This window comes from Lithobates pipiens, unplaced genomic scaffold, assembly GCF_037356315.1.
Source record: "Lithobates pipiens isolate NorthernLeopardFrog02 unplaced genomic scaffold, aLitPip1_a1.2 Scaffold_19, whole genome shotgun sequence".
NCBI classification, from domain to species: Eukaryota; Metazoa; Chordata; class Amphibia; order Anura; family Ranidae; genus Lithobates; species Lithobates pipiens.
In genome coordinates, this window is record NW_027507764.1 from 405,008,106 (window position 1) to 405,022,960 (window position 14,855).

General features: G+C 40.1%; 1 protein-coding gene across 7 annotated transcripts in view; it reads left to right on the forward strand.

Annotated features, from left to right (window-relative positions):
• Positions 1-14,855, forward strand: part of PIEZO2 (piezo type mechanosensitive ion channel component 2) — a 503,501-nt gene that overhangs the window by 173,768 nt on the left and 314,878 nt on the right. The gene's annotated exons all lie outside the window — the stretch shown is intronic.

Consider the following 14,855-nt stretch of genomic DNA (forward strand, 5'->3'; position numbering starts at 1 on the left):
ATAGGTATTTTGGAAAGCCCAAGAGCAATAGAGGTTATGTTTTCCAGTTAAGAATGTATGACTGAAAAGATTTGTTTTTTGTTAAACTGGAGTTTAGTGTCACTTTAATTATCACACAAACCACATGTTGATTGCCATTCACCCAACTGAGCAACTTTGAGTGAGCCTGGCTCTGACAGATGCCAAGACAGATTTCTGTTCATAATTCCTACCAGCATTGAGATAATGAAAGACCCAGAGAATGAGATAGAGGTTCCTTGAGATCCAGCTGGCATAACCAAGTAGGCTAACTAACCCGATCAGAGCCAAATAAAACACATTTTAAAATAAACTAAAGTAAATCAGGTTATTTAATATGTGATTAAAAAGGCTGCAGATACAGAATGCTAGAATGTATTTTGTGTATTTTCAAAAGAATTGATATTTAACCAGAAGTCCAAATTATTGTTTATTTTTCTAGTTCCTGTTGCCAAAAAGGCTACATAAGGTATATGAAAGCAACGGCACTGACTGGAGCAGAGCCTCCAAAGATCACATTTATTTCAGGCACACAAGGTACAAAGAGTGAGTTTGTGTTTGTTTGGTTTCCAACACAGCTTAGTGAAGATTGAATTTTAGCCTTTGTACCCTGAAACTTAAATGACCCCCCCCCCCCCCCCGGGTTAAATTTGATTTTAGCTGCCTGGCATGCTGCAATAGCATACATGTACATACTCACCCACCCAGCAAATCCAGCATTACCCTGCTGTCATACATCTCTCAGTCATCGGACTCTTGGCCCTGCATTGGCCATCTTTTTTCCTGGTGTCAATGGGAGTAATTTGTCTCTTTGAAATTGAGGCAAGCAAGGACATAGAGTGATAAAACTACAAATCCCATCATGCTTCTGTCTCTAGGAGTCATGCCTGGGGCCGATCTTGTGGAATTTGTATTTTCCCCCAACCGCAGAGCTGAGGGTGCTCACCCCTGATACAGAGCATCAGTGAATGTTTGCAATTTGTGTGTATGTATATGTATTAGGGTGTACAGACAGAAACAACATAGTAAAACAACAGGTTGATTTAAATTATTGATCATGCTTATTTTATTTGATGTATTCGTTTCACTTTATTTGTTTAGTCATTATAAGCACTAGGCATAATGTAAACACAAACTGGGAAATTAAATTATTACTAAAGGCAAAGCTTTTTTAACATTTTGGAGGAGGAATTAGAACACCTGTCAATTTTTATTTCTGTCTGTGACCACGTTAAGGAAATTCACCCTCTCTATTTATCCTGTTTAACATTATCATTGAAAGTGATGGTAAAAGAAAATCCCAAGTTTTGGATTGTCCCCAGAAAAGTAATAGAGGGGGAAATCTTCCAATGGGGACACTGGTTCTAATGACCTAAGGGTCCCCAATGAATTCCTTTTAATTTGCAAGAATTTACACTCACTTCCTGTTTGGTTATGGAACAGGAAGTGAAGGTAAATCTCCCCAATGGGACACAGAGGGCAAAAATAATCCTTACAGGAGTTAGAACCTTCCCTTACTCTGTCTAAAATAAAATAAAAGGTTTTGCCTATAGTTCTACTTTAACAAATCTTCCTGCGCCATTATAATGTTGAGTAGACATGCATCATATTAACTAAGCAGACCTTTTTCAAGTCTATCTACATCAACCACGCCAGTTTCTATTTCACAGTAAAATAGAAAGTAGCGAAAGTAGCGTAGGTCTGCCCCTAATGAACAGAGGAAATACAGCAGTTTTCCATATAGAAAACTACTTCATATCTCTGCCAAATCTGACCTGGCATGAGAGATGTGAGCTGTCAGCAGATAGACCACATCCCTCTCTCTGTGCAGTATTCACACTTCACGAGCAGAGCCTGAAGGAGTAACACCCTCCTCCTCCCTCCTGCTCCGAGCTGAGCAGGGGATGGGTATGGCAGAGAGAACAGGGCATCCAGCTCTCCTATTCTCTGTGATTTGTCTGTCACAGCCACACAAAACAGGGAGCAGATTGCTCCTAATTAACAAAGGGACTTGCACTTTACTTGGTGCCCGCGCTATAGACCAAAGACGGATACAGGCTTAAAACGCTTGGAGGTGTACATGGACGTCCTCCCGTTCTAGCGCTGCCTGCATACCCTTCCTTCGGACTTGGCTGATCAAAGTAAAGGGCCAATCACAGCGGGCCCTTTACCATGTGATCAGCTGTCAGCCAAAGACAGATAATCACGGAAGTAAACAGAAGTCGGCTATCCATTTTTTCCCCCTCATTCTTAGTACCCACCAGTGCTGCTAATCAGTACCCTCTAGTGCTGCTAATCAGTGCCCACCAGAACCATCTATCAGTGCCCATCAGTACTGCTAATCAATGCCCACCAGTGCTGCTAATCAGTGCCCATCAGTGCCTTATCACCAGTGTCTCTTATCAGTACTGTCTATCAGTGTTGCCTATCAGTGCCAATCAGTGCCCATCACTGCCTCATCATCAGTGTCACTTATCAGTGCTGCCTATCAGTGCCACCTACCGGTGCCTATCAGTGCCCATCTGTGCCACCTATCAGTGCCCATCAGTGCAACCGGTCAGTGCCAATCAATGCCACTTATCAGTGCCAATCAGTGCCACCCATCAGTATAGCCTCATCAGTGCACACCAGTGCTACCTCATCAGTTCCCAGCAGTGACATCTATCAGTGCCCATCAGTGCTGCCTCATCAGTACAGCCTATCAGTGCCCATAAGTGAAGGAGAAAAATTACCTGTTTGCAAAATTGTATAACAAAATATGAAAAACTTATTTATTTAATTTAATTTTTTTCTGTCTTTTTTTTGGTTTTTTAGCAAAAAATAAAAAACCAAGTGGTGATTAAATATCAACAAAAGAAAGCTCTATTTGTGGTAAAAAAAAGCTAAACTTTTCATATGGGTACAGTGTTGCATGACCATGCAATTATCATTCAAATTGTGACAGCGCTGGAAGCTGAAAATTGACCGGGGCAGAAAGGGGATATAAGTGGCCAGTAAGCAAGTGGCTAAAGCGGAGTTCCACACGTTTTTGTGCTTATTAAAAGTCAGCAGCTGCAAAAAGTGTAGCTAAGGACTTTTAATAGCCACACACTCACCTGTCACAGGATCCAGCTATGTGGCCACCCGAAACCCTTGATTCTCTCCCCCACATCTCCCCGGCACTGGCATGTGGGCACACGGCTTGCAGCTTCACCTCCGGGGGAGCACTACACATGCGTGAGTTGCTCTGCGCCTCTTCAGTGGTTGGGCAATCTTCTGGGACCTGAAGATTGTAGGGAGGGAGGGGGAGAGGAGAACTTCTGCTCAAGTCACCTAGGTGGCCCGAGCAAAACCGGGAGCAGGTACCTATCAAAACTAGGTATGTGCTCCCCCCCCCCCCAAAAAAAAACATAACATGCCAAATGTAGCATAGAAGTCGGGGGGATGCGTAAAGTGAAACTTTCCCTTTTGGGTGGAGCTCCACTTTAATTAGGAATTTTATTAATTATGGGGGGGCATCTAAAAGTGTTTTATGTTCAGACTAGTTGGGCAAGCATTGTGCTTGCACCACTTCCTTAGTGTCTCAGCAGGCCTCTTATAGATGCAAACAGGGCACGTGTTGCAGAGTGACATCACAGGAGCACAATTTATAACAGGAAGTGCTTAAAAAATTATCTTTATGGCAGAATGATTTAATATTTTATTGAAAGCTGCAGATTTGAAGATGGAATACCATGGTTTATAATTACACTAACAAGTTTTTATGAACTTTTAGTGAATGAATTTAGATCAAATTTTATATTAAAGTTGCCTTTTTGTAATGGGATCAAAATATGCCATAAAGTTTTAACATTGAGATAACCAGCCCGAAGCATGTTCCCTGAGGGCTTGTCAAGTTTTAATGTGAGATAGATGTGATGTGGTTTGAGACCTACAAAAAATGAACTTCACATGAATATTTAGATTATGTTTCAGTCAAAGCTTTATACAGATACTGCACAAATACATAGTCTATAAAATGTTTACATAGTCTATAGGTGTTTTGTCTGACCAATAAGAGCATTAGGGAAGTTTAGAATATATTTTGTTAAGCTGACACACTATAAAGCATGTGCCAGAAAAAGCAAGCAGAGGCTGTCCATTGATATGTGAATTTGTGTTTCTTCTGGGAGAAAACCAAAGTCTGATGTTTGTCTTGGTACCTCTGGTGCTTCTGTCTGAAACGATTAGCTCACTCCAAAAGATGGTATGTTCAGTGCTGTTGTTAATCAGTCTTTTGGTGAACTCTCTAAACAAATCCCTTCTGTTTTCTATTTTTTTTTTTTGCAAAGTTAATTAATTCCACATTTAAAAAATATAATAATAATTTTATATATATATATATATATATATATATATATATATATATATATATATATATATATATATATATATATACACACATCCCTTAGTTGTGTAGCATGATTATTTTTTATACACAAAGTAAAGTAAGTAGAATCAGGACATTGGTAGTTTCCCAAGGTCATGTCAGAAAAAAAAACACATATTTCTTTTCAGATTTCTAAAATTGAAAAGGAATTAAACACAAACCCAAACCCAAAATGTGTTAAATTGCTCCAATTCTTTAATTATTTTTTATTTTCTTTAGTCTTTTTTTTTCTATATTTTCACCTGGTGAGCTAGTCAGTAATTTGTTAGTTTACAACTTAATTTAACAGGCCAAGCTGTCCAGACAAAGTAGCAATTGGCCTGCATTCACACTTCAGCGTTTTGAATCGCGGGAAGATTTGCCATTATTCTGGTCGCGATTTGAAAGCGCCGATGTGTGAATGACAAATCACAGGACTCACATTTGAGATGCCATTCATCTGAATGACACCTAAAATTATGGTGCAGGTCTGTCTCGCCACTGCAATCGCAGCCACCCACATCGTGTGAAGCATGTCACCCAAAAGCTCATGAACTTTTTTTGGGCGACATGCTTTACACGATGCTGGTACGTCGATGCTGGTTGCCGTGATTTATCATATAGCATTTGCGGCAGACCTGCACCACGATTTTAGGTGTAATTCAAATGAATGGCATCTCAAATATGAGTCTCGCAATTTGTCATTCACGCATCAACGCTTTCAAATCACAAACAGAATCGCAGCAAAACGCTGAAGTGTGAATGCAGCCTCAGTGGGTGGAGGGTTGAAACAAACCCTTTAACACTAAGGGGAGGATTGGCTTTTATTTATGTTCTGTATACAAAACCTTTATCCCAAAAGGAAAAAAAAAACTGTTTGCTGTTACTGCTTATAAAGTGTTAGCTGAAGTTCAGCTTTAATCTGTTGTAAACTAGTCTAGCATTACCATCTCAAGAAAATCAAAAGAGCGCCAGGTCAGCATTAAGTAAAATCAACCTACGTTTAATTCAGTAGAGACTTACATATGGATTCTCAGGGTTCTGTATACAAGGCTGGTGTGCAAAGCAGGCTGGCACCACAGACTCAGATGTACTGGGATGTCATGTGCTGCGAAAAGCACGAAACCGGGACCCGCTGTAAGAGAGGGAAGCCGGCGGCATCTTCGGCTGTAGCAGACGCCACTGACAGGGAACCATGAGTGGACGGGCCATGATGCGTTTCCGAGGCCCCACCTCCTTCATCAGGCCAAACTGTCCCACAGTGTCCAAGAGTCTTATAGGCTTTCACTAAGGTGGATGGACCAATCATCCATGTCCCCAGACTGACAATGCTACTATCCAAAAAGTGTCTGCTTTACTACTTCATCCAGAATTTCTTAGACAGGAAGTGTGTTACTGGCTGGATCACCAGGTGAAATAATTGAAAAGAAAGCCTAAAAAAAGAAAAAAATTGCAGCCACCACATCTTAGAATCGGAAAGCTGTAATATATTACATTTTTAGGTTAATGCCACTTTAATGATTTGTGGAGTTGTTTCTGTGTTTACAAATTTTCAAGGAAATCAGCATTATATATTTGCAGATATAATTGTCTAAAATATTTTTAAAACATAACCTGGGGTATTACTCTGAACCATTTCTATTCAAAGTGAAAAGCAAACAGTACTTTAAAGCAAAACCTATGGCCAGTGAATCCTGGTATCACTGAATCCAGGGTGATTTGGTCATTTATGTATTTTTGGCACAATATCCATCACAGAGATTATTTATTTATTTATTTATTTATTAAAATGCTTAACCTACACAGTCTTACCCGAAGGCCTCGATGCGCAAAAACAATAGAACATTGACATAAAAATACCTTAAGAAAACCAACAGACCAGCATAGCAAGATACAGAATAAAAGCCAGGGAGTCTGTCCATCACACCCCAATTAAAAATTAAGTGTTATTTCAAAAAGTCATTCTCAAGTCTCAGTGCTCAGAGGCAAGGAGTTCCAAAATACAGCTCATTGTACTTCACTTGTTCTCCCTCCACACGTTTTCTTTCTAAATTTTGGAATCTTCAGTATGGCCAAGTTTGCCGATCTCAAGGATCGGGTAGGCACATACTTGACAAATTTTTCCTTCAGATACTCTGGGCCACGTCCATGCACTGCCTTATGGACAAGACATCCAGTTTTAAACAGAACCCATTGTTTCACGGGCAGCCAATGCAGGGCTCTAAGGGATGGAGTGATGTGGTCACGGCAACCAACACCTGTCAACCTTGCTGCATCCTGAATCAAGTGGAGCTTGTAAATGGTACAAGCTGGTAAACCCAAATACAGGGCATTACAGTAGTCCAATTGACTGCTGATAATGGCATTGACCATGACGATCTTATTAGAATCTGCAATATAGCAAAAAGTCGACCTCAGGAGTCTCAGGTAGAAGTTACATGAACTCACCACCTGATTTACCTGAGGGCGCAAGTTCAACCTAGAGTCAAAGATGACACATATTGGAAACAAATTTCAGTAGTCATTAGCTTATTGCTGGATGCATACAAGGATAACACATACCACACAGAACTTCCATTTAATGTCCACATCTGATTCCTAAAAAACTTTCTAGCAATTCATATTAGTTATAGTATAATTATTCTGTTCTTTTGGTGTGTAAGCAGGAATTGTGTTTTTGAAATGGCATTGAAGTAAGTGACCTTTTAGTGAACCTATAAATTACATTATCATAGTTTTATAGTTGGTAAGACTGAATAAAGACACCAGTCCTTCTAGTTCAACGTGTGTGTATGTGTGTGTGTATTTACGTCTCTACCACTTTCCATATCCCCTGTAGCGGGGACCCTGTGAAACAGGTTAAAATTAAAGAAGGATAGTTCTTTACCCTGTATTAGTAAAGTACGTTCCAGGGCTAGTTTTATTGGGATTCTGATAGAGCTCTGGGTAGGACAGACTCCCAATTTGGTGAACCCCAGTTTAATGTTTTATTTTGAGGTCTCGATTAAGGCAGCTAGTCCTAGCTCTCAGGGAGAGTGTGTGTGTCTCCATGTGAGGAGGCAACTAAGAGCATGACTGCTTCTCCCTGAACTTGAATACAATTGTTTGCGTTTGTAAAGGACACTTACCTTAAACCAAGGACTTGTCAGACTATGGACACAGTAAGGCTCAGTTGAGCAAGAAGTTTACTTTTGTTTGATTTATGGCAAGAGACCAGTTTCTTCTGTTTATGAATATCCTGTGGATTAAATATGATGTTTTTCTAAAGAAACTGTGAGTCTGTCCCTGCATTGAGTCTGATCCCCTACACCTCATATACAATATGAGGTGTTCAATAGGATACTCATCTAAAACATTTTTGAAGTGACACTTCCCGCTGAAACCACCAATTGTGGAAGGGAGTTCCATGTCCTTACCGCTCTAACAATAAAGAACCCTCTACTCCATTTAAGGTTAAACTGCTTCCCACCCAACTTCATTGAATGTCCACCTGTCTTCTGGAGTGACCTGAGGCTGAATAGGTTCCTCCCAATGTTGGAATCACCATTAAGATATTTGTATATCACTATTATATCCCCTCTTAAGCATCTCTTGAACTGAGGTCCTTAGTCCCCTTATTCATTTTGTTGCCGTTCTCTGGACTCTCTCTAACCTTATGATTAGATGCTCAAAGCAAACAAAAAAGCATCATTGTGCAGGATTGTAAAAACAATGCTTGTTTATTTAAACATAAAATAATCCACTCACATTTGGTATACTTTCTCCAATTCCCTTGAGAAATCCACATGACCTGCGACGCAGTGCATCAGGAGTAGCCATTGACGTCACTTCCGGTGGCTCGTATCCTCCGAAGCACGTTGAGATATACCAAATGTGAGTGGATTATTTTATGTTTAAAAAAACAAGCATTGTTTTTACAATCTTGTGCGATGATGCTTTTTTGTTTGCTTTGAGCATCTAACCATAAGGAGTGGGTTCCAAGTTGTACAAAGAGTATTACACAGGATCTATTAACCAACAGTAGATGGTCTGTTCCAATGTGGTTGATCTCTTACCTACATCGCTAAAGAGTGGTTTGATTTGATGATATTGATGAGGTGAGCAGGCATTGCAGTCAGAGTGGTGGTGATAACCTTCTTTTAAATCACACACTTATAATAATGATTGCCACGGATCCTGGACGGAACATTTTACTTTTTATCACAGAAGAATTTGCACAATAATTTTGGATTGCATGTGGACTTTTTATATATTTATTTTGCACATCTGTTTCAGCATTATACTTTTTTTTTGCATATTTGGTGTCTTATATGTGGTACCACTATTCACTTAATTACCATATGTGTTGTTAATTGATTCAGTATTTCTAAGGATTAGCACACTATAAACTTTATACATTCTACTGGTCTTGCTTGCTGCAGCTTGGCATTGCATGCTATTGTCGAGTCTGCTATCAACTAGGACCCCCATATCCTTTTTCATCCTTGATTTCCCTGGGGGTTCTGCCCATAGCATGTAGCCTGCATTTGTATTTTTAGCACCCAAGGGAATTACTTTACATTTCCCTACATTGAACAGTTTTTTTTCTTTAATAAGCTCTTTTACACTCACGTTTAGCCACCCAGCTTTAACTTTGGTTATTTTATATGTTGCCCATTGGAATACCCTGGATATTGGCATTAATTAAAATGTTCTTAAAACACTCCCACTTTTCCTCTGTGGTTTTTGTTTCTAGAATGTTTTCCCATTTAATGTTATGAAGTATGGAGCGCAGTTTGGTAAAGTTTGCTCTCTTGAAATATAAGTAACTTGTCCTATTCTCTTGTCTTTATTTCCTGTGCGTTTGAGTGAATATAGCCCTGTGATCGCTGTTTCCTAAGATATCTCTTACTTTTACATTCGAGCCTCGTTTTGAGTTAGAGTATCCAACAACTGACACATAAAATTGTCCCCCAGGACTTTTAAGAAGTGGCAAGTCTTAGAGGAGTGAGTAGTTGATTATAACATTGCCCTGCATTGCCGCCATTTCTAGCTGTGAAAGGAGTATGGCCTCCTCTTTATACTTCAGGATAAGGGGTCTGTAACATACCCCTACTATTAATGTCCCTTTTATTTTTTCCCTTTGAAATTCCAGCCACAAGGATTCCACCCCTTCCATTTCCCCATTGGTAATGTTCACCAGTACAGCACTCTTTACGTATATATGCACACCCTTCTGCCTCTTCTACCAACTCTGTCCCTTTGGTACAGGGAGTACCCCTAAACAATAGCAAGCCAGTCATGTGTGTTGTCAAACCAGGTCCCTCTGACTCCCAATAAGTCCTCCTCATGTATTAGTAGAGTAGTTCTAGTTCCTCCATTTTGTTCACCAAACTTCTAGCAAGAGTGTACATGCCTTTTAGTTTTGTGCAGCCGCATGCTATTTTATCCCAGTTTGTTCCTAGGCTGCAGAGGGATTTTTCCAGCCAACATGTGTTGATTCTAAGTGTTCTACTTACCTTGACCACTGTAGCACTTTCCACCCTTCGTTTACTCACTGGAAAGGCTTCCTCTGATGCCTCCCTCCCTCACCTAATATAAAAGTTCTTCTAACCTTTTACCCATCCTCTCCCCTAACATAGCTTTACCCTCCCCATTTAGTTGCAGTCTGTCCCTGTTATAGAGGCAATAACTGTCTGAAAATTTAGCCTAGTTCTACAGGAACCCAAAACTCTCCTTCCTGCACCAGTTCCTCAGCCACTTATTGAGTTCCCCAAGTTCCTGCTGCTTCTCTGGTGTGGCTCGAGGTATAAGCAGTATTTCTGAGAATACACCTTGGAGGTAATTTTCTTCACTATAGCTCCGAAGTCCTCAAAATCTTTTTGTTTTAAGACGCACCATCTTCCTCCAACTTTGTCATTGATACCAATATCTGGCTACAACATTTACTATAGCTCATTCCAGGAAAAACATTACCAGGAAAAAAATTTTTGGGCAATGTGTCCCAATTTAGAATTCTTCTATGTGTTTACTCTAAAATACATTAGGTATATTTGTTATTATTATTGTTTTTTTATTATTATTCCATTATGATTTCCTTGTAAATACCATTTAAAGTATATCTAAAGCCAAAACTGCTTTTTCAGTGTGGAAGAGTTATAACCATTTCAGTGTTTTTACCACTACCTATGCCCCCACTGAGAATCATTCCCTTCTCTATTTGTCTTAATGGCTTTGATCAAAAAGACAGAAAGGGATGTCAAATTCAAAACTTTACAGCTTTGCCAGATCAGGAATAAAGAGCGATAGGTATTGCTTAAAGAAGTATGCCCACACTGCATGGATTAACTGCTTGTTTTGTCTAGAAGTGAGCAGAAAATTGATACTCACCTCCGGAAAACCATGCTGGCCCATGCCCACCAGTGGACTGTTCCTGATGTTGTCACGTTCAGAGCCAGTCTATGGGCGTGATGATGTCAGGAACAGTCCACTGCACATGAATACTAGACCACGGGTGGGGCCGGATTGTCAGGGACCGGTCTTGCGCTGGGAGTATCGCAGTATTTCTCTCTGCGGGCACAGCCCCACTGCATGGGTTAAAAAAGTATTTAATGGCGTTCTGCTTTAACATGTTAGATGTACTGAGTAATGTACCTCCATCACAGCAAGCAACAATTAAATCTATTTTTCAACAAACTACTGCCTGCTTATAAGGGATACCTCTTACCTCTTACCAGGTAAAGTAGACTAGACATAGAGTATAGTGTAAGTTCACTCCCTCAGAAAAATGAAAATACGCTCCCCAGGCTTATCCTACCCCCAGTTCCCACTGTACTTTCTTCCATGGGTGATGAGCTGTCAGTGCCCATGCAGCCGATGCAGTGTTCCTGGGATTTGAAATCCCCATTCTTCTCCCTCTTCTCTGTGCAGCGCTTCTGGGACAAACCAAAGCAATGTTCTGTGCTGGAGCTGACCAATTAAAATCTCTGAAAAAAGATAATAAAAGACAATGTGAGTTCCTGTTTTTAGGCAGGACTGGTACATGTTCCACCTGTACAAGATCAACGTCAAGGAAAAGCAAGAATACATTTCTATAAATGTACCAAAACCTAAGGCAGCTGTAATCAAACAGAGAAATGCACCAAAGGATCGCTCGCTAAAGCCGGCTCTGTCTAGGAAGTCTCAAATGAATTGGTCATGATGAACAGTAAGCTAACATTTCTAGACCATTAATTGCTTATCTGGCAGTGAAAACATCAGTGAAATGCATGTTTCTATTCAGAGGCTGTAAAATGATAATGCTTGTGTTAATGCATTTTCTGTTGGTGGAGCCTAATGGAAGATTTGTATAAAATATATTGTTTATAGTACATTTTGTTAAAACACACGTAAACAGCTTTTGCTACGTGAGCTGAAATATAATATGTGTAGGCCAATTTATTTAAAAGGGTACATTTTTTAACTTGTTTATGAAACAGAATCTGCATTGTTTGTGCTCCATCCACAAGCTAGAATGGTGCATAGTAATAAAATAAACATTACCGGTATTGTGTTTTTTCTGGAATGGTGGGCAACTAGAAAGAATACAGTAGCAATTGTGAAATTGTTTTGACAGTCCTAAACTGCCTAGGCCTATGCTCATAGCAAACTGAGACAGCAATCACTGCCAGATTTTGAGAGTAATGTTTGGTACTGTATTAGCTATAGATAATAATAGAAAAATAAAATTTGTGGGCAATGCCATTCATTTTCCTAACTAAAAATATTTTGAGGTGCAAGATTAAAGAAACACTTAGGGGTTGATTTATAATGGAAAGCAGATGTCATCCCACTGAGGTTCGCACACTGGTTCACATTTTATGACCCATTCATAGAATACAGGCTGTGGTGCAGCTGGTCTGCATATTGCAGCAGAGGGAGTCTTGTGATTGCAAGAGTGCAATAAGACTATAAAGCCGCTTTTTACATAGACCCCTTAGTGTTTTCAAAATCTTAATATATCCTGTACAACCACACTATCCAACAAATTAGCAGTTTTTATAAACCCCCTCGATGCGAAAAGCAGATGTGTTTAAAAATTGTAATATTATATCCACATACGCAACCAGTGCTAAAGTTCAGGTATGTGCTACAAGTAACATACAGTACACAGTTTACAATCTTTTTTACTTAACTATCTTTCATTCAGCACACAAATCATGATAGACCACTTTTTTTTTTTTATTGAACTCCAAGAAAGGGTAGAACCCAGATGATACAGGAATACAATAAAATTAGTTGAGCTTATAATCACATATCATCAGACTATGATAAATCGGGATGTATAGTAGAGGATTACAGTGTAACTTGAGAACCATCATAGAAGATGTGCGGTCAGTTCGGCTGCTAGTGTCTCACACAATAACAATAACTATTATATGATTACTAAATAGGGAACCAGGGTTGCCCAAACTTCATTTCCACTTTACCTTGAATACTTAGAACAACAGAGAAAAAAAGAGAGGAAGAGGTAGAGCCAGGTAGGAAGAGCCAGAAAAGAGGGGTCGAAGGATGGGGAGGGAGTGGAAGAGAGGTAGGGGATAGGACAACGATGGTTCAGGTCAGCAGAGTTAAGTAGCTGCATTATTCCATTTAGCTACTTATGTTCCAAAGGGGGTTTTGCCCTCATCCGAGAGTGTGAACATGTTCCAGAGACTCCAGGTCTTTGTATATGTCTTGTGTTGATTTTGCGCTGTAAGAATCAAATCTTCCATCCTATTGATATCCTCTACCTTCCCCAGCTAAGACTCAGTTGGTCGGTTGGCATTGTTGTTTCCAGAGAAGAGGGATGCAGGATTTAGTGGCGTTAAGTAAATGTCCTATAATGGACTTTTTATAGGCTTTAGCAGGGATATTCGATGTAGCAGAAAGAATGCTGGATCGGTAGGTATCTAGCGATCAGTGAACTTCTGAGTAACAGTGCGTACAGCCGCCCAAAAATTTGTCAGTTTAGGGCAGGACCAAAAGATGTGTAAGATTGTCCCTTCGTCCCCTTGGCATTGCCAGCAATGGTCGTATGTGTCAGGGAAAATTGTAAGGCATCTACTGGGCGTGAGGTACCACCTAGTTAGTATTTTGAAATTGGTTTCTTGTATTTTGGTGCATATAGATGATTGAGGGAAAACCTGATAATATTTTGTTTTTGTTTTGGGGTGAAAGTGTGGTGTAGATCTGTTTCCCATTTACTAGACATGGTAAACATGGATGTTCTGGGGGTGTGTTCAGTAGTGAATATGTTTTGGAGAGGACCTGGGGTAGGTGATTGGTGCCCAAGCAATATTCCTCAAAGGTAAACTGGCGAGCAAAGTTCTGAGGGTTAGGGATGGTGTGTAGGAAATTGTGTATTTGCACTGCGCTCCAAAATGGTAATTGAAAATGGGCCTGAGGTATCCATTAACTCCAGCATGGAGGGCCATTGTACAGCAACCATGAATTTATAGGAGTTTTCATAGTTTTAGTTAGGTAGAGTTTGGAATTCCTTAGACGGGAGTCCTGGTGGAAAGCTGGTGTGTCCCAGGATTGGTGATAGTAGTGAATATTTTGTTGTAAGTGAAGCCAGCTGAGTGGCTTGGGAGCCCTGTCATAATGTGGTCCCTATAATTGGGTGAGATTTTATTTTCTGCGGAAGGGATTCGTAAAAAACATTATGCACTCTTCAGGGGGATGTTAGTTTGGTCTTGTTCTATCTGGACCCAGAGTTTGGACACTGAGTGGCGTCGCCAATCAATGACCCTGCCAAGATGGATTGCTCGGTAGTACATTCGAACATTGGGTAATGCCAGACCACCAAATTGTTTTGGTAGAGACAATTGAGTACGGGGAAGGCAAGGTTTATTATGAGCCAAGACGAAGTGGGTGAACAGAGCTTGAACTTGATGAAAATAAGAGGGAGGTATTCTAATGGGTAGAGCTTGGAAGAGGTACAAGTACTTTGGTAGATACTCATTTTTAGGAGGTTGCATCTACCAAACCAGGAGTGTAGGCCTTTATGCCATTTGTCCAATAGAATCCAGATCTTGGATAGTAAATGGGGAAGTTGTGCTCATAGATATGGGAAAAGTCAGACAGGATGTGGCTACCTAGATATTTCAAGTAGAAAAGTTACATTGTAGAATAAGTAGGCTATGTGGGGGCAATGCCACTCCCATAGCTTCAGATTTAGAGAAGTTTATTTTTAGGTTCGAAAAATGTGCCGTATAAGTCAAATTCTCCTAGGAGGTTCAGAAGCCATATCATAGGATTTGTCAATAAGAAGAGCAGGTCGTCTGCATAAGCAGAGATCTTGTGTTGAGTTCCACTGACCGATAGGCCTTGTATGTCTGGGTTTCGTCTGATTTTACAGAGCAATGGTTCTAAAGAGAAGGAAAATAGGAGAGGGGGCAGTGGGCATCCCCGTCTCATCCCATTGCCAATAGAAAAGGGATCAGAGAAG